The 21052-nt window shown below is 37.4% G+C and overlaps 1 protein-coding gene across 5 annotated transcripts in view; it reads right to left on the bottom strand.

Moving 5' to 3' along the window:
• Positions 1-20762, bottom strand: part of MTMR3 (myotubularin related protein 3) — a 212476-nt gene extending 191714 nt beyond the window's left edge. For all 5 annotated transcript variants that reach the window (XM_037817081.1, XM_037817085.1, XM_037817086.1 and 2 more), the window contains exon 1: positions 20579-20762. The gene's annotated coding sequence lies outside the window, so the exon portion shown is untranslated. The remainder of the gene's footprint in view (positions 1-20578) is intronic.
• Between the last annotated feature and the right edge of the window lie 290 nt (positions 20763-21052).

The following is a 21052-nucleotide window of genomic DNA, read 5'->3' as shown; positions in this document are numbered from 1 at the left end:
CTATAAGCATGAACCACAAAAGAAAAAAAAAAAAATCAATATCTTTGACTTCATAGAATTTAATTTTTGTTCTCTAAAAGACACTGTTAAGAAAATGGAAAGGCAACCCACTAACTATGAGAACATATTTGCCAAACTTGTGATCTGAAAACCTGTGATAAAAGGACCTGTATCCAGAACATTTAAAGAACCCTTACAATTTAACAGTAAACAAAATCAACCTACTTTTTAAAAAACGGGAAAAATATCTGAATGGTCATTCACCAAAGAAGATATATGACTAGCAAATAAACAAATGAAAAGATGATCATTAGTGTGCCAGTTTGAATATATTATGTTCCCCCAAACGCCATTATCTTTGATGTAATCTTGTGTGAGCAGACCTATCAGTGTTAATTAGATTGTAATTCTTTTGAGTACTTCCAAGTAGATGCGCCCCACCCAACTGTGGGTGATGGCTCTGATTGGATAATTTCCATGGAGGTGTTGGCCCATCCATTGGGTGGGTCTGAATTAAATTACTGGAGCACTATATAAGATCAGACAGAAGGAGCGAGCTTGCTACAGCCAAGAGGGACACTTTGAAGAAAGCACAGGAGCTGCAGATGAGAGACAGTTTGAAAATGGCTGTTGAAAGCAGACTCTTGCTCCGGAGGAGCTAAGAGAGGACAAATATCCCAAGTGCAACTAAGCATTTTTGAGGAACTGCAGCCTAGAGAGGAACGTTCTGAGAGAAAATCATTTTGAAACCAGAACTTTGGAGCAGATGCCAGCCACGTGCCTTCCCAGCTAACAGAGGTTTTCCAGACACCATTGGCCATCCTCCAGTGAAGGTACCTGATTGCTGATGTGTTACTTTGGACACTTTGTGGCCTTGGGACTATAGCTGTGTAACCAAATAAACCCCCTTTTATAAAAGCCAATCCATCTCTGGTGTTTTGCATTCTGGCAGCAGTAGCAAACTAGAACAATTAGTCATCTGGAAATTCCAAAATAAAGCCACACTGATATATCACTACATACCCACTAGAATGGCTAAAGTAGACAATTCAAGTTGCCAATACCAAGGATATGGATCACTTTGAATTCTCATTCATTGCCGGTGGGAATGCAAAACTGTATAGCCACAGAAAAAGAGTTTGACAGTTTCTTATAAAGTTATAAATATATATTTACCACACAACCCTATGGAAAAATTCCACTGCTAGGTATTTTAAAACGAAGAGAAGTTAAAACACGTGTCCACAGAAAGACTTGTGTGAAATGTTCATAGGCACTTTATTCGTAACAGCCAAAAACTAGAAACAACCCAGATACCAACTTGTCAACAAGTTAACAAATTGTGGAATACCCATACAATGGAATACTACTTAGCAATTAAAAGGAAAAAACTACTAATACTTTGTAACAACATGGATGAATCTCAAAGCATTACCCTAAGTGAAAGTGGCACATACAATGTGAATCCATCTGTATGTTACCCTATTTTTTAAAAAAAGGGTGGGGGGGCACAAAACTATAACTGACAGAAAGTGATAAGTAATTGCCAGAGACAGAGGTGGGGAGACAGGAGTGACCACAAAGGGGCATGGGAGAACTTTCTGAGTAATGGAAATGGGGGTGGTTATATGACCATATACCTTTATAAAAATTCAAACTATATAGCTAAAATAAGTGAATTTCATTTTATGTAAATTAAACTTCAACAAAGCTATTTTCCCCCCACTTGGCAGCAAAAATGTCAGGGTTATACACATACTGTGGGTAAGGCAAGTGTTTTCCCTAATGTCAAGTTATAATAGGCCTCTAAGAAGTTAATGACTTGCTTAAAATCAAACCTTTAATAACTGATGGAACCATTTTTTGGGATACAGACCATTTTACTGTAAACCTAAACTCAGAATGTATGCCTTAGGGATGGCCACGAGGATCTTTATAACTAAGACCCTTAGAACGGAGGAGCTCTGTGAACTGAATTTAACCCACAGTAAAGCACTAGAGGACGTTTCAACTTACATTGGATAAGCCAGCTAAAACAGTTTAGGCTAAAAGTTGGATAGTGTAGCACAGACATCTCAGATATTTGACTTACCACATGCTTGCCAGTGGTCAAGTTTATTTTGGGACTAGGCTTTTTAAAAGTTCTTCATGTTCACTGCAGCTCCTGTGCATTAATCCCATTAATCAAAGGCTTCCAAAACTACAAGTCTGAAAGAAGTTCTGAGTACTCTCCTTTCTTTCTCACCTTATGCGTAACACCCCAAGCAATTAGGGTCAAGTCATAAGAGAGGAAGATTTTTACAAGACAACATAAAGCTAACAAGCTTATTTAAAAAGCAAGACAAGAATGTTGTTCTTAAAACTTTATTAACCACATCAACCTTACCCTTACCCTAAAGTAAACAAATTAAGGCTTTTCTTCATCTCTATCACCAATTCATTTGAAGTTGTCTAGCATATAATTCAGAAGAAGGCAACCCAGGGAAGCTAAAGCAATTAACAGTGTTTCGTTAGTGCATACTTCTTCATTTCCTCTCATCTGCCCTACTTTTCAGAGTTTTCTCCCCAGACGCTTTTACCCCTTTTATACGGTTACCACAGCAACTCTGTGAGTAAATAATAAAGGGGTTATTATGCCTAATCACTGAAATTACTATTTAAATCTGACTTTGTATCTTTGCTCTTCTGCTTATTGTGGGGATGGTCTCTTTTAAAAGAAACTATTACAATGTACAGTTATAAACATTTCTACACCCATCATAAACACTTCTTGTAAGAAAAGGCCAGTGATAAATGGAAAATACTTTAGAAAATCACAGGTATTTTCACTCCATTGATTCTGAATGTTAATTCGCATATGAACTGAGTTTACCTTTAATGAGAAACTATGTAATTTAAATGTTAACCCTCAGGCTAAAATCCAAACTATCTTTAAATACTTAGAAAGTCACTGTCAAAACAGTACTGCATGTATTATATTAGAAAGTACTCTCAGCTGTAAGTGAAAGAAATCCAGGTCAGTTAATCACCAAAACCAGAATTTACCGGCTCGCAAAAGGATACTAAAGTGGCGCACAGAAACAAAAAAGACCTTCAGGCCCCCTCAGAGCTCAGTGCCACCAGATCCATCTCTTTATCTCAAGCTGCAGACAGATCTCCTGCCTTCAAGACTGGAGGGAAAACAGGTGGAGGCAGTCCCAGTTTCACAAGTCCAAAATAAAACTGACAGCTTGCTCCTGTCATCTAGATATCAATACCAACGAAGAACTCCTACTGTCCTTTATGTCAAATGGCAATCCCTTCAGTGAGTCAGTACTACAAGGGGAATAGGTACAAAAATTGGCTCAGCCTGATACATATTTGACCCTTAAGTTACCAGAAAATTATGAATGATAGACCTTGCTGAAGCAAGGATTTGCCACTGTCTATAAATCATTTTGACTTCATCAATTAAATGCAAGGATCTCAAAACAACCAACCAATGCATATTCTGTATCTTTCACTAGTATAAGCACTGGGGGTAGAGGAGGGAATCCCTAATGTTCAAAAAATCTGGCTTAAGGACACAATCTAGGAATTAACAATATTCCTCCAGATATAATCCAGAATATAAAATATAAGGAAATCTAATCCCTGAACCACTAACCTATAATTATAGAAAAGTCATACCACAGTGGGGGAAAAAGGGAAAAAAGCATAAAGGTCAATTTAAAGGGCATGTATATATGCTAGTTTAGGAAAAAGGGCAAAATCAAAACCACAATGCAATATCACTTCACACCATTAGGATGGCTATTATTTTTTTAAAAAGGAAAATGAGTACTGGCGAGAATGCAGAGAAATAGGAATCTTTGTACGTTAGTAGTGATAAGGTAAAATAGAGCAGCTGCTGTGGAAAACAGTTTGGCAGTTCCTCAACAAGTAAAACGAAGAATTATCATATGACCTGGCAATCTCACTACTAGGTATATACCCAAAAGAATTGAAAACTGGAACTTGAACAGATATTTGTACACCAATGTTCACAGCAGCATTGTTTACAATAACCAAAAGGTGGAAGCAACTTGAGTATAATATCAGAAGAATCGATACACAAAATGTGGTATATACATACAATGGAATATATTTATTCAGCCATAAAAAGGAATGAAGTACTGACACGTTACAACGTGGTTGAATCTTGCAGACATCATGTGTGAAATAAGCCATACACAAAAAGACAAATATTATATGACTTCACTTAAATGAAATACCTAGAATAAGCAAAAACATAGAAACAAAGTAGATTACAAGTTACCAGAGGGGCTGGAGGTGGGGGGAGGGGGAGGAATGAGGAGTTACTGCTTAATGGGTATAAAGTTTCTGTTGAGGGTAATGAAAAACTTTTGATAATGAATGGTAGTAACGGCAGCACAATATTGTGAATGTAATTTTTATACTGAATTGTATGCATGAAAGTGGTTAAAATTTTGTGTTGTGTAAATGTTACAATAAAAATTTTTTAAAGAGAAAAAAGAAACAAGGCAATCTCATTTTAAAACTCATGTAATGACAAAAATCTGAAACTAAAGTAGAGCATGAAGCTCACACTGTTGATTAGCATATAATCACTACAGCAAAGGCTACAATTTATACAGCACTCAAGAAGCTAAAAATCTCTAAATTGCTTCCTTCTTCAAAAGACGTTTTTTAAGTGGAAAGGAATTTGAAATTTCCTAGCATAATTAGGTTTTAAATTATTTTGTTTCAGGGCTAATCACTTCAAAACAATTTGAGTGTTATAAATAAAACCAGCAACTCCAAAGTCTTTGCTGACCCATCACTCAGTTTAACTAATGCAGTGTGCCACCAACCACAATTTTTATCTTTCCAGCACATCCATTCCCATGCAAACTGTTTTGTTCTACATAACTGTAGTAAATTCAGATGTATACTCGGAATTCAATTCAAACAACAACCCACTTTCAGTCATATCTAGGCACCGATGAGACATTGAAAAGAGCACACTTTCTACCAACTTAGCACCTTTCAAGCTCAATCTGAGGCAATAAAAAGATATTCTATTTTTTAACAAAGTAGCAAATTTATGGCAATTTATGATAAAGAATTAAATACAAGGTGATGTTGATTATTCTTTATTACTGTACAAAGGACTGTTAGATTCTGAGGGTCATACTGTTGGCAAATAAATTTAAAAGATTAAGAGTTACAAATTGTATGGGAGAGAAGTCAAGGTCCTTCCTTAAAATTGTAACAGCCAACACACACAGAGCATTTATTACATACCAGGCACTGTTCTCAGTGCTTCCCATTTATTAGTCATTTAATCCCACAATCCTACAAGGTAGGTAATAATATTACACCCAATTTACAAAGGGGGAAACTGAGGCACAGGGAGATTAAGGTAACTTGTCCAGTCATAAAGCTAGCTAATAAATAATATACAGAAGTAAGTTTAAGCCATATAAGAACTCAAGTAGGAACAGCACATATAAGGCCAATTCAAAAACAAAAGGGCCATGTCAAAGCACTCTGTCTCAAAAAAGCAGAAAAGTAGCACAAATTAAAAGAAACTAAGATTTTTCTTCTCTGAGTGCAATAAAACCATGTCCAGATCACTGGAAGGAAAATTTAAAAAAAAAAACTGTAATATCAAATTATGCAAAAATACCAAAAAATAATACGCTTCTTAAATAAAGAAAAGCACTTTTAACTTTTGAGACGTGCATTCTGAAGAATGCTCATATTAAATGACTGCACTTTGAAAACTAACTTCCTATTCCTAAATAACACGCTAAAGAGAATATAGCAAATAACTAAAAGCAATCTTCCATAATATTCAACAGATAATGACAATCATATTTTACAATTTCAATGAGAAATAGAAAGTTCTACAATAATTTATATGGGTCAATGTATTACTGTGGCTTATTTACTTTGCCTTATCTCCAAAAAATACTTTCAGATCATTCAGGTGTTGTTTGAAACAACCTTCAACAGCATGAAGAAAGCAAACTCCCGCTACTTCCACAAAAAGCCAATCCATTTAACTGACTTTTGATAGTGATTACAGAAGTTTAAATTGCCACCTGGAAAAAATTAAGGTTACAAAATTAGATTTAAAAATGGAGATGCAATCACTCTAACCCACAAATACAGAGTTAGTCCATATTTCACAGTTCTATAGCTGAGCAAGTCCACACTTTTACTCCTAAAATGTGCAATGCTAGTAGGCAAAAGGTCTGTTCCTCAAAACTGAACTGATACTGGTCTTGCTTTAGTTTCCTTCTGGTCTGTTCAAGTAGGAAAACAGTAGCTACAGTGTCTGACATGAATATGATACTTGTGCTTACTACTGAGCTAAGTATACTCCCTTAGCTGTAGAAAACCGATACTACATTGCCCTTCTTGAGTTAACCCTTAGTCACTATAAGACTTTTTTCATCCAAGCCCAGAAAGGGAAATGTCACTGCAGACCCACAAAGGTCACCACTATTCTGAATCCTCAACATGTTCCCCAACCCCAAGTTTTACAAGATTATCAGAGGGAAAAAAAAATGTTAGTTACGTCTACCCACTGTGGAAGTCCTTCTTACCTACATACAATTTTTCCCAGAAGATACAAGCAAGATCTCATCTAGATTTCTTGGCTACCTTTCACTGATATAATTGTAGCAGGAAACTTTGAAATATAATCCTGGGATAGGCCATTCCCTTCAAAGTGTCCATCATTACTCCTTGGTGAGTCAGCTTCTGGAGTGCTTCCAACACACTTTTTGTTGGGTTTATCACAAAATCATGTTTCTGTAGGGTTGAAATAATGGCCAAAACTTAGCATTTCAAAAGACTCCCTCAAAATGTTTATCAAGGAAAGGACACAAATGTATATCCAAACAAGTCACTCATACGTTTCAATAAGAGAGATGAATAATACCTGGGGGTTTATGTAGTATCTTGTTAAAAGATTCTCTTCGTGCAAGTATCCAAAAGTGTCTTGTAAAATCTGATAATTAGGCTTGGATAGATTTTACACAAATGGGTATATTTTTAAGCTTTTATGCCCTGAAGAAGGAAAAGTCATCTTAATTTTCCTGTATCAGGTAACATTCAGAATTTTAAGGTTAATAAAGCTTGAGATATCAAAGAATCTCTGAAGGTACATCAAATATCTCTGAAAGGAAAAATCTGTTCCTTTGTACCTTTTTAGAGAAACCTGTCCACTAATAAAAAAATTTTAATTCTTCGTTTGGGGAAAGTAAAACATTGTTGGGAATGGGGGGTGGGGAAGAAAGTATGGATATAGCTGAACTGAAGTAGTTCCACAGAGCAGGAATGGGAAAGCCCATAGCTCTGATTAAAGAGAAGACAGTAATGCTTTCAGAGTATACAAAGTAAGATAAATATTCATGTACAATATAGGTACCTTTAAAGACACCAATGTTTTTCTTATAAACTTTAAAAACTGCCAAGAGAGCAAATATTCAGTATGAAGCTGGACTTTCAGATGCCCAGAGCTTGCTTCAAGTTTGTCAGTAAAAGGATATATAATGACTTTGAAACAAGCCAATATATACAGATTAACAGGTTAAAGAAACTTACTGTAATTTACAATATGTTTATGAAGGTTTTTGTGTATAAATTTAATATGCACCAAAAATCCATAAAAGTTGCCTTGGTATCCAAAAGGGGAAAAGCTGTACGTATACAAATTCAAAAACACTTGGAATGTTTCTAAGAATGTAAAACATAATAACTCTATATAGTAGCTATTCTATTAAAGGCAAGATACTCCTTGAAACGTAAATTCAAGCAACTTGCATTTAATTTTAAATGCTTCAAAGAACATTATCTCCTACCAAGGAAATTCCTTATTCACACAAAAGGATCCAAATATCAATATCAAACAGTAGAACCCTCTAACCCACATTTCAGAGTTATCATCCCTACCTCTTAAGAGTTTTACCTGGTAAAAGTGCTCAAGAAGTATTCATCAATTAATCAAATTTTTAATAGACCAATCTCCCTATTATTTTTATTCAGATATGTGCTGACTTTCTATATTATTCTCTGCATAACCACTAAAAAAGAGAAATATATAATGAGTTGCTTACTGCATTCTGATATAACAAATAGCTCTAAAAACCACATATTAATAGTGGTGTTGTTTAAATCTTGGCACAATGTAGATTTTCCAGACATCATCTGTGATGGTGATTACAAAGTTTACCTCCTACACTGATCCTCCTTCTCAGCCCCATCCTGAAGTATCAGTATAACTGCCTGACACTTAGGTGTCAAATTGCATCCTTGTTTAAAACCAAGACAGACACACATGCACATGCACATACACACACACACACACACACACAGACTCTCCATTCTCCTGCCAAAATCAAACACCCCTGCTACTTATTCATCTCTGACTATCCTTGGGTCTATCTATCTTCTTTCAACTCTTAACACTGATCCCTAGTGGAAAGAGGCAGTGCTGTTGTTGTATTGTTGTTATCATTGTAGTAACAGTAGCAACAACCACAATTAGCATGTATGGAATGCTTACTATTGGCTAGCTACTGTTCTAAGCACTTACTGAATCCTAAAGAGTCTTAAGAGGGAGTTATCATTATTATTCCCACTTAAATATGAGAATACTAAAGCACAGAAGTTTAAAAATTTGCCTAAGATAACAGGGAGGTAAGTGGCAGAGCTACAATTCAAACCCACACCAGGGATCTTACCCACCATGCTTAACTGCAATAGTGGAAAGAGCACCGAACTTGATGTCAGAAGATACGGGCTCAGGCTATTCAGTAATTCACTAGCAGTGCAACCTCAGACAAGTTCTAACAGCTTTGAAACACAATTTTCTCACCTATAAAATGGCATTAATAATACAGCCTGTTCTACCATCTTTACAAGGCAGCAGTGAAGAATAAGTGTGCAAATGATATAGCTAATTCAAATTCTATTTGTATAACTAGTCCGACAGTTGCTACCTCCATATTCCCATGGTGTTCATTCAGCCACCCTATCCTGGAATTCTAGACTTGGATCACCAACATTAACACTTCAGGAGAAGAAAAGAACTGTAAGTCTGGTCTATATCAAGCAACCACATTTAGAAGACCAACTGTTAATTTGCAATCCCCATTACTGGCAAGATTTGGCATCTTCAGGTAGATGTTTCCATGTGAAACAGCTAGAAACAGGATAGCCTACAAATGAGATATCCATTTCCTAGATGTCCAGATATGAAATGCAATATTTCGACTCCAAAAACCCAACTTTTAATTTTCTGAATGTTAACACAGTAAAAATGCACATTGCTAAGAGAAGCCCTATAGCCCTGCATATTATACTAATGTCAATCATATGATACATTTAAATCTGTATGACTTAAACTAAGATTGTAGACTACATAAAAGACACACAAACACACATTACTATTCTCTAAGTTGCCAAACCCAACCTATGTTCTCTCTAGAACTCTCTGAGGATCAGAATTGGAACCTCAAAATATTAACTAGCAAAAATAGCCTGCAATCTCTTTTCCAAGGTAATAAGATCCCATCTCTTTCTGTTGGCCCCATATTGCTAGAAAAAGAAAATTCACCACACAAGAACAAAATGGAAATACTAATCAAAGTTTTTGGTCTTGTTCATGTCAAACTCTGGCAACCATTACTAATACCTCCAACCACCTGGAAAGGGAAGAAGGAAGAAGAGGGGGCCTTGAGGTGCTAGAATTTTTCCAAACATTTCTTACCTAATATATAACTATTCTACTACTTTTTCCAAACATTTCTAACCAAATATATAACTATTCTACTACTTAGAAAACAAAAGAAAGTCAAGAATTCACAACTCAAGAGCTACAAAAACCATAAAACATGAAATTATACACTAAGGATTTTACAAGCAAAGTCATCCATTGAACAAGTTGTGTGTCTAGTTCCTCAATTTTAAAAAATTCTAATGATTTACAGTTTATACTACAAGATTATTTATATAGCAGTCTCATCTCAGATCTGAGTAGGCTTTATAGGGGGTGAAGTTTACTAAGCAATTTACAATGTTCTGTGAAAATTATAAGCTTTTCCAGGTTCTGTAGTACAGTCACAAAAGCTCTAGGCACATTTTTTAAAACCACAGGTTTAAAAAAACACATACACACATGTGTGAATGCTTTTACAGCAGCTTTATTTGTAATTACAAAAAACTGGAAACAACCCAAATGAGTTGGGGTATAAAACAAACCATGGTACATCAATACAATGGAATGCTTCTCAGCAATGAAAAATAATTACTGATACACAGAACATGGATGAATCTCAAAATGCATTATGTTAAAAAAAGAAGCCAGTCTCAAAAGGTTACATACTACATGATTCCATTTATATGGCATACTAGAAAAGACAAAACTAAAGAAACAAAACAGATCAGTGAGTGCCAAGGATTGGAAGTGGAAAAGAGCTGACAACAAAGGGCCATGAAGAAATTTTGTGCGGTGAACTGTTCTGTATCTTGACCATAGTGCTGATTACACAACTATACGTATTCTCAAAACTCACAGAACTGTATTCTAAAAAGGGTGAATTTTGCTGTATGTAAAATATACCTTAATAAAAAATAAAAAATTAAAATTAAAAAAAAAAACCCCACAGATGTGATAGAATCTTAATTACGGCTCTGAAAACCAGGACTAGATGCTGTTTAAACTATCCAAGTAGGAATACCAAACCTTGTCTGAACTGCCTCAAGAGTTGCAAACTTCCTCCATTAACATTTTGCCTAGAAATTGAAACAATATTTGTAAATTAGTCACAAATTTCCTTAGGTTAAAAAAATATGTACCTTTTAATTGCGTTTAAGGTGATTACATAAGTGATATTCTTGTTCATAGGAAATGCATATATAAGTATTATGTATTTAAGGAGTATGATGTGTGCAACCTGCTCTCAAATGTTCAGAATATTGATAGACATAAGATAGATAGATAGATAGACAGATAGATAGAAAGATAGATAGATAGATAGATAGAATAATACAGGAAAGGTGGCAAAATGTTAAAATTAATGGATCTGGATATCTGGAGGGTGGGGGTATGTTGGAGTTCTCAGTATGGGGTTCGTATTATTTTTGCTATTGACCTATAAGTTTCAAATTTTTCAAAATAAAAAGTTAAAGAAATAATAACCCATTGGGTTTTTGAAATGCAAAATGCAAGAATTCCAAACACTGGGTCATGAAAGCAAAGTTTTTGTCTATTTTTTATGTGACAATAGATAGCTAATTTCATTCTACATTTCAATATATATTGGGTCCCCAAACCAACAAGCATGATATAATGTTACTTTTAAATTTGTTGCCAAGATGAGTGAATCTCAAAAACATTACGCTCAGCAAAAGAAGCAGACACAAAAGAATATATATTGTATGGTCCTATTTTTATGAGTTTCAAGAACAAGCAAAACTAATCCACAAGGACTGATATCAGAATAGAAGTCACTTCTGATTGAGGAGGAGGACAGGCTAGCAAAGGAAATGAAGGAACTTTCCAGGGTTATGGCGACGCTGTTACTTGCATGGGTGTATAAATTTATCAAAACTCATCAAACTGTCCACTGAAGATCTCTGCATTTTATTGTATGTAATATACCTTAAGACAAAACGTATTTATCGACAAAAAAGCTTTTTCTTGCATCAAAATGTAGTAATAAAATCTGTTATTATTGAGTTTATATATATATACAAAAAGTAAATTGCCTACTATTTACATTCTAGTAGTTTTAGAAGAAAATGAAGTTTGTGAAGGAGGGTATAAAACCCAAGTAATAAATATTAACATAAATTTTTGCCAGAATCATGGTGCCCAAAACAAAGAATGCGCCTCTTCTAATTTTGATTCAAAAGACAAAATTTTATTTCAAAAAACCTCTAAGAGACTGACTGAAAATCCTAAAATTTGAATAAAAATCCTACGTGCTTCCACTTAAATAGGTATACAGCAAAATGAACGCAACAGCTTGGACAATTTAACCTCATTTTTGCCTTAATATCCTCATCAGTAAAACTGAAAAACTCTTAGATGATTAAATGAATTAATACATGTAATACTTAGAGTAGTGCCTGGCCTACAGCAAGCTTCAAAAGTATTAAGCTAGTATAAATGAATGACCTTAATAATCGCCAGCTATGTGGGCTTGGACAAATGATTTCACCTTTCTATTCCACAACTCGGCTCAATAAGGTAGAAGGCCTATATTCAATGGCCTACAGGCCTATCTAATAATAATATTCTATGTTCCTATGATTTTACCTGAATTGCACCTAATTGCCTTGCAAAGAAAGATTAAACTTTATCTCTGTCTTATACAAACCTCTGAAGCCCAAATAAATTAAATGATTTGTCCAAAGAGAAACTAAGGTAAAGGCAGAGTCAAATTGAGGATCTAGGTATTCTGAGAGTGCTGAATCCTGTTCTCTCCGACATTTTATAGCCCTCCTTCACTTCTCTTCTGATGAAGTTACAGTGTCTCAACTCTCAGTTGTTTATTAACACCAAATCTCCAAAGATACTATATTATTATAATAAAAATTGTTTGTCTAAATATCCTCCAGTACCTAATACATGTACAAAATCCACATCACATCTGAGTTGCTATAACTCCATTTGATATTTTAAACACACACACACAAAATACACGGCTACAGAACTTGACCAAGTTCACATGGCAAGTCAATAGGAGAAATGGGAGTTCAGACTGAGTCTTGTGTTTGCAGACTTCACGAAATCTGATTTTCTTAAGGCATTATTCATAATTCTCAGTTAGCTCATTAGGAAGAGAAAAACTAGTTGGAGGACCTCTTGTGTTTAATTGTGATCAAAGACCAGGCAGTCTCCAGTCATAGTAGAGTTTACAATGGGAAAGTTCAGTTTGGCTTGCCTGCCTCATTCCTCCAAATAACATTTCCCACAGCTGTCAGAACAGTTTATGAACAGGAACAGTTTACTACCATTCTCTCACTGGTGAATGACTTAAATCTTCACAAGACACCCAATGAAAACTAGTCATTAAAGTGCACCTTAAAACAATTTTTCCTGATTATAAAAATAAAACATGCTCATCATAGAAAACCAGGGAATGAAGCAGAAAACAGTCACATTGTTCCATACAGAAATTAGCCACTATTAACATTTCCATCCACATCCTTCCAGGATCTCTCCTGTGCATATAATGGTGTTAGTCCCTTACTAAACATGATTTAAGTACAGCAGAATAAAGGGGAAATAGCATTCTAGTTCTCTGGAAGATTAACTTCATTCAGTGTTTTCTGAGTAAGCCAAAACCATGTTAACAGGGAGCTGGAGAGAATGAGGTAAGCGAGAGGAATCACACTTGTTCCTTTTCATTCACCCCATGGCAAACAGTGGAATCCACGTTGCAAGAACCATTATACAACCAAAGACCAACTAATCAGTATGTTTCCTTTTTGAATAGCAGCCCATTACATAAATAAACACACATACATGTATACATGCATATATGCGCACGCACACACCCACACACAACGTCTTGCCAGTAGGAGGAATGCATACAGTAAAAGGAATTCAGTCAAGACTACCTTAAGAGTAGGTAAAGGGATGGATATCTGCAAGGTTGATCTAAAATTAATGACCTCTCCCACAAATATATTTTGTGAGCTCATCAGATGAAGGAGCAAACTAACTACAGAAAATGCTAAGTATTGGTTTCACAAGGCTGTAACTTACTTACATGTAAATAAACACGTAAGAGTTTCAACAGTTAGTCCATAAACATTTATAGTGTACTCTGTACCAGGTGGTATATTAAATTCTGGAGGGAGGGAGAACAAAACAGCAATCATTCTCTACTTTCACAGGGCTTACAGTCTACTACCTCTTTAAATACGATGTCAACTAGGCATGTATCTTCAAGTAAGTCACAACATCCCTGAATAAACGATGCTCTCAAATCCTTGTGAGGATCTAAGATGTATGTGAAAGCGCCTTATAAATTATGCTACCAAAAAGAAAAGAATGGAAATTTCAACTTTATACATATATACTGCTTAAGGTAAAAGGGATACCTGGACTTTTGTCCAAAGCACTGCATAGAGCAATCATGTTCAATAAAAATTATTTCATTTCTTTTATGTCCTTTATTTATAAAAGACAATCATGCAAGTTGCTTAATAATATCCCTTTTCACAATCTCTAAAACTTTCATATAATCTTTCTCTGACAACGACCCATAAAAATAACTGAAATTAAGTTCCCCATTATGGGGGTCATTTTTCTAGTTCAAAAAGCACCCTGATTTCATAACAAACAAGAAGGGGAAATGGGGAGCCAAATCAAAAGCACCTCATTCAAACTTAAGAAAAAAGTTACCTTTTAATTTAAGACTCCTCATGGAAAGTTTCAACCTAAGAAAGCATTTTTAAAATGTTATAGGCTCTTCCAAAAGAAGTTAGAGTGACAGCTTAATTGTGGTACTTTGCAAGCAAAGGAAAGCAAGTAGTAATTATTCATCCCTTTGCTCTCAGTCTGTAAGACTCTAAGGTCCTAGAAATTATAGGATATAACCAAACTGCTTTCCATAAAGCATAGATTTTTTAAATATACTCTACACAATATCAGGTCATCATATCTAAGAGAGGCAGACTAATTTCTCAGACAATTTTCCATCTTATGATTTGCCCTTTTCAAATTTAGCCACCTCGATGGAGAGGATGGAAAGATTTAGGTGTTCTTTTTTGCTTTTATTTTTATTTTGGTGTAAGAAAATGTTTCAAAAATTGACTCCAATGATGAACACACAAATGTATACGGTGCTGTGAATAACTGATTGTATACTGTGGATGACTGTAGGGTGTGTGACTATATCTCAATTAAAATGTATTTTAAAAAAGTAAATGAATGCACAACTATATGACAACACTGTGAAAAACTGATTGTACACTTTGAATGATTGCATGTTATGTGATTATATCTCAATAAAATTACATTTAAAAAAATTAGCCACAACAATTACTTGCTAAAAGATCGTAAATTTAGCAAGAAATTATGGTATTGGACACTTATATGCTGTTGACGGGAGTTTAAGATGAGACAACCTGTCTATAGGGCAGCTTGAGTATATTTGTTTTTAAAATTTGAAACAACAAGCCCACTTTTAGGAATTTATCCTAAAGAAATAGCACATAAAAATGTCCAAACAAGTTCATCACAGCATCGTTTTTTAAAGAAAAATTGGGAATGTCCATTAACAGGTAATTGCTGTAAAATGACAAATCCAAATCACAGAACACTAAATACCCATTAAGGCAACATTGATTTGACCAGAAACTTGTTCTTTAAGTATTTCAGTAGATGATGTTTAGAAAAAAAGTAAAAGACTAGATGATTATACACCAAAACACTGGGTGGTACTACATCTAGGTGGGATTGTGGGTCATCTCTACTTTTCTTTAATCTCATGGGTTGTCGCAACTGTTTTGCTTTTTAACACTGAACACTGTAGCTTTCATAATCAGAAACAGACAATTTCATTTTGAAATTTAAAATGCTGATTAAGTTCAAACTCCCTAGTTTTTGTTCTGTAGCACTACCAAAACTTTGATAAACACTCTACTTAGTCCTGTGCGGCCTGTGGTCTCAGTCTAATTTCCTGACAATTACATACTTGGTTTCTCTTATAGAAAAATTGTAGGAATGGATCCAAGATATAAGAACTATCCTATTTCAAATTAACTATCCTGTCTTTATACCAATTTTTTCCAATTACATCAGGACGTATCAATATATTTATAATTTTCTTACATCTTGCCAGATCATCAATCGATGAATAATTGAGAATAAATGAATTTCTATTTATCTTCTGCAACTAAGTTACAAAAGCGTTTAACTTAAGGAAATTAAATTTAGACCCCAGAAAAATGAAATTAGAAAGGCTTGTTACTATGTCTCATAAAAGCCTCTTTCTGAACATTGTGTGAAGACACAAACAGGCCCATAAAAGGCCCATTCCTGGGCAAATCCAATATGATGCTCTTTAGTAGCCAGCACCAAGACAATACCTCTGTGGTTGGCAAGCAGTCCATCTTATGAGAAGAAAGTGTCTAAGTACATTAGCATATGTCTTCACTTTATTCATTATATCAACAATTTGTAGCAGAGCTAAGAGGTATTTCACCTTCAACAAAATAGCTTTAATGTAACTAAATTTCACAATTTCCTTATGGTTTTTCATCTGTTTTATGACTTACCATCTTACACTGAGTTATCCTGGCTGCAAAGCCCTGGTACCATGTCCCTAAATAATTTCTTTCAAAATTTTACTACCACCCATAAGAAATACATTTACAATGTAACCAAGTACACACAGATAAACATAAAAAAAAAACTTCCCTAAATCAGTATTTACTTTTACTATATGTAATATACAGATATTTTCTATTTTTTTTTTTAATGCTGGTCATGACCCACCACATTGATATCATTACCCTATTAGGTTGCCACCTGCCATCTAGATAACACAGCCCTAAAACTTAAGACAGTAATGAACTAAACTTGCCTCTACCATCTTCCTCCATCACTGAAAAAAATGAGTGAAATCTAGCAAGTCTATTCCAACTGCAGACCTTGGCACAAACCTGAGACATCCCAGATCCCTCTGAAGTTCCTGCAACACTGTGACTATTCCTACTGGCAGATGGGGTGCAAATGTTGAAAGGTTTCTCCAGGCAGACTGCAGAAGCAGAAACCTTTCCTGATGCCTTATCAGTGACATTAGTGAATTCTGCACTTGACAACACAGACTAGGTTTACCACTGCTCCATAAGATGACTCTTCCAAGAAAATAAAATAGGATTCTAATATGATACCCTTACATTTTTAGATTACTTTTCACGTACATCACTTCATCTGATCCTCCCTGACAGCCTGTGAGTTGAATAGGGAGGTCACTCTTCCTCATTTTACTAATGAGAGAACTGATGATCAGAGGGGTTACATGGCTTGCCAGAAACAACACAGCTAAGGAATAGCACAATCCAGGTTTGAACCCAGGACTAACTGGCCTATCCGCGCTCATTCTACAACAATTTTCATTTTAAACACCCAATACAAATATGAGTCTAAAAAGTATATTAAGTTTCTATACACAAAAGTGAAAATGAAAGCATCATATAAGTGTTAGTATCATAACTAAAACTGATATTAAAAATAGCAACAAATATTATCAATTTTGGTAGGATCTAAAATTTACTGGGAATCCTAGTTCAATCCTAAAGGATATTTGATCTCATACTTTGCCTTAATTGAAGTTTCACTGATTGTAAGATTACATATAAATTCACCATATAGAATTACAAAATTAGGTGGTCTATAAGAAACTGACCACATTCATTGCACAAACTCCCCCAACCCATTCTTAGTCTTTTGTGGCGTCAACTAAATTATGAAGTTCTCCATGTGAAACCCAACTTGATTTCAACACTAAGTTAATTACAACAACATAAGCATGGTGTTTCTGCATAATACTTGCAACATGCACTCAATTTCCAGAGCACTTTTGGACACTGTCTAAAATCCACAAGCTAAAAAAAAACCAGAACAATGTGGCAGCTTTTGTTTTCTTAATGAAAAAAAGGTTTGCCTACCTATATAAGATGCCTACCAAATAACATACATAATTACAAATTACTAAATATTTCCAGAATCAAACTGGAGAAACCATTCGAAGTGAACGAATACAGGCCTCAATCATACAGATGAGGAAACCAAGGCCCGGAGAAGTTGCATGACATTCCCAAAAGCAGTCACATAGACAACTAATGACACAGAAGATATCAGAATGTAAGTCTGTCTGCCAATCCAGAGCTTCCCATTCTTTTGCATACTCTGAATTTAATAAAATGTGCTCTTAAAAACAAATGTCACTAACATCTATAAAACCAAGACCCATTTAAGACATAAAAACTAGGGAAGGAGATATGTACAGAGACAAACAGAAAACAGAAATCTCAAAAGTTCCAAAAAACCACAGACTGCAAACTGACTCTTTAATCCAATGCAAGATATAAAGTAGCGTTTAATAACTAACACTGCTATCAACCACTATAACTGCCCTTTTTCCCATCTCAATACTATTCATTTCCTCAACAAAATTCTGAAGGTCTAGTATACACTGGGAACTATGCTAGGTACTGGGGATATCAAGGAACAAAACAGACATGGCCACTGGCTCTTATAGTGTACAGCTGGGTGCACTCTCTAAAAATACTACTCCACAATTTAAAAAGATATTTGCCAAACTCCTTTTCCACTGTACACAACTTTAACACTTTTCTTCTATCTATTTCAAACTTAAAACAACCCTCACCACACCCCTCTGAAACATGAATACCCCCTTTGGTAACTCAGCATTCCATTTTACCACAGAAGGGGTTAACCAGGACCACGGCAGATTTAAAAACTGACTTTATCATTCCTCGTGTCCTGGGGCAAATTGCAAGAACTTTTCACAATCCACAGTAAACCTCCCTGGTCCACAACAACACTGATCGCAAATGACTGCTAACTCACTTCACCCTACCTTCCACTTCACCAGAAAACTGAATCACAGATGGTTAAGGAACAACTGGGACATTAAGATACTGGGAAGCACCTTCAGCGGAACCCTTCATGAGCTAGAAGTAGACTCCGCTTCTTTCCTCTGGATGCTACAATATATCTCTGGATGCTCCTCCAGTCAAGCAGCATCTAATTTTATAAAGTGTGTTCCTAAAGACTTGAGCACAAATAACTTCTGGCAACAAACCTGTTTCCCCTACTCACATCCATTATATTTTAAGAGATGCTCAATTTTCAGTTTTAAATTTATTAGGCCTCCCCTACTTCCTTACCTCTCACATTCTTAAAGATCTATAAACAATTAAAAGCACTGTCAGAAGTCATTATTAAAGGGAATCTTTTGGGATACCAAAGGCGACCTAAAGCAAAAGTTCATATCCTTGGCCGACCAGAATCATTCAGAGAGCTTTGTAAGGATGGATTCCCAGGCCCCATCCTGAAATTCTAATTCACTAGGTCCTGCACAAGGTCTAGGAATCAACATTTTAGACTATCTATAATATTTCTGATAACCAGCCCTTCACTACGCAACCACTGACCTAAAGAACCTATGAATTGAGCATGGCTTGTCATTAACTACAAATGGGACTGCACCACTAGGCTGGTCACTTGAACTGCTCTTGGCCACCAGAAAATGACAGAGGTAATTAAAACCAAAAGAGGCTTTCAAAGGCAATCCTCCAAATTTGGTTTAATATCACACAAGGTACTGGGTTTATCCAAAACAGTGTCTTTCTGTAAGCTTTCACCCTCTCAAGTCACAAGACCTAAAAGGAAAGACTTTCTGCATGCTACCAACACACCTTACTTGATCCCTGGTCTTGATCTCCATGCAAAAACAACACAGACCAGGTCTCTGAAACAGTCTTGAGTCTGAAAGAGGAAGGTCCTCATCAGTTCCCCAGGGAAAAATCACAAACACTTCACATAAAATAAACCATCTCGTGTAATTCAACCCAGGCCTCCGATGGCATCACCCTTCACTATATAAGAAACTAAGATGAACCAAAACTAGAAGAGGAGTACGGTACACTTCGCGGGGTGGGGGGTGGAGGGGTGGTGAAAAAGGATACCGTCAAATAAAGTGGATGCTGAAATACTAAAACAGAGAACACTAAAACAGGCTTCTAGAGAAGACGCCTGAATATCAATACCTAACAGCAGCTCATGTGCAGAACTCACAAGTGAAATCATGAGACCCCAAGAGAGTTTATGAAAGTGGCCATAAAATGTATCCCATAATTTTCCACAGTTTTCCAGCCCAAAGGACGATATCTTATGGGTCCTGAAATGCAGTGCATCAAGCAGCACGATTTCTGCCTGAGAAATAACACTGCAATCTTTGGCGGAACTGTCTGCCCTGTGTCCCCCGAGCTCCCTCGATGGCACCGAACCATCCTTCCCACCCAAATACTACCAGGTCAGGAGGACGCCTGGCTGCACAGTTAGGGAGCCACTCCTCCTTCCCACAAGGCCCAGGCCCGCACCGCTCACGGCATGGCTCCTGCTAGACCCCGACGTCCCCCGCTGGCCACGGGGGACCCCCGCAGGCCCGGTCGGGGGAGAAGGGCGCACACCCACCTCCCGTGGGTCCTTGGACACCTGGCCAGACTCTCGGGGGGTGGCGCCCCACAACCCTGGCCCCTGGGCCCGGCCTCGTCAGGCCTCTCCCGCCCGGGACCCCGCCCCCCCCGCGCCGAGGGTCGGAGCACGCCCGCTAAGCACCCACTCCCCGCACCTCCCCCTGGCGGCAGCGGAAGCCGCCCGGGACGCCCCTCCCCCGGCCCTGCACGCTGTCCGCAGCCCCCCGCGGGCCGCCTCCTCCTCAGAGGGTGACAGCCGCCGCGCCGCGGCTGAGGCCGGCCCCTCCTCCAGCTCCTCCTCACAGCCTGAAGAGACGCGGGGTGGGCTTCTTACCGGGCGGTAGGACATGGCGAGGCCCGCCACAGCACGGCCACCTCCGCCACCCCACGAGGCTCCCAGCCAGGGCCGGCGTGGGGCAGCGCCTGGGCCGCTGGAGCGTCTCCTCCGGCTGCTGTGCCGCCGCCGCCGCCACCGCCTTCTCACAACCACAACAACATGGCGGCAGCGGCCACACAGAGCGCGATCCCGACGCCGAGCCGGGCCGCGAGCAGGGGCGCGCGCGCACGCTGGGGCCCTCCGCTGGCGGCCGGGGAAAAGGGGCGGGCCGCCTGGGTTTGGCGGGGGAGGGGCCAGGACCTGTTGGTCACGCCCCAGGGGTGGGCGGGGCGACGGGCCAGCGCAGGGAGAGGCGGGCGGAGAAGACTAGTCCAAAAAGACAGGTGGGAAACCCGGCAACAGATCGGGAAGAAGAAAACCAAAGGTAGTCCTACAGATTTTTAGGAGGTATCTTTCCCTAGCTCCAAAGAT

The sequence above is a fragment of the Choloepus didactylus genome, chromosome 23 (genome assembly GCF_015220235.1).
Source record: "Choloepus didactylus isolate mChoDid1 chromosome 23, mChoDid1.pri, whole genome shotgun sequence".
Taxonomy (NCBI): Eukaryota; Metazoa; Chordata; class Mammalia; order Pilosa; family Megalonychidae; genus Choloepus; species Choloepus didactylus.
Note: the sequence above shows the minus strand (reverse complement) of the source record. Positions and strands in the feature narration are given on the sequence as shown.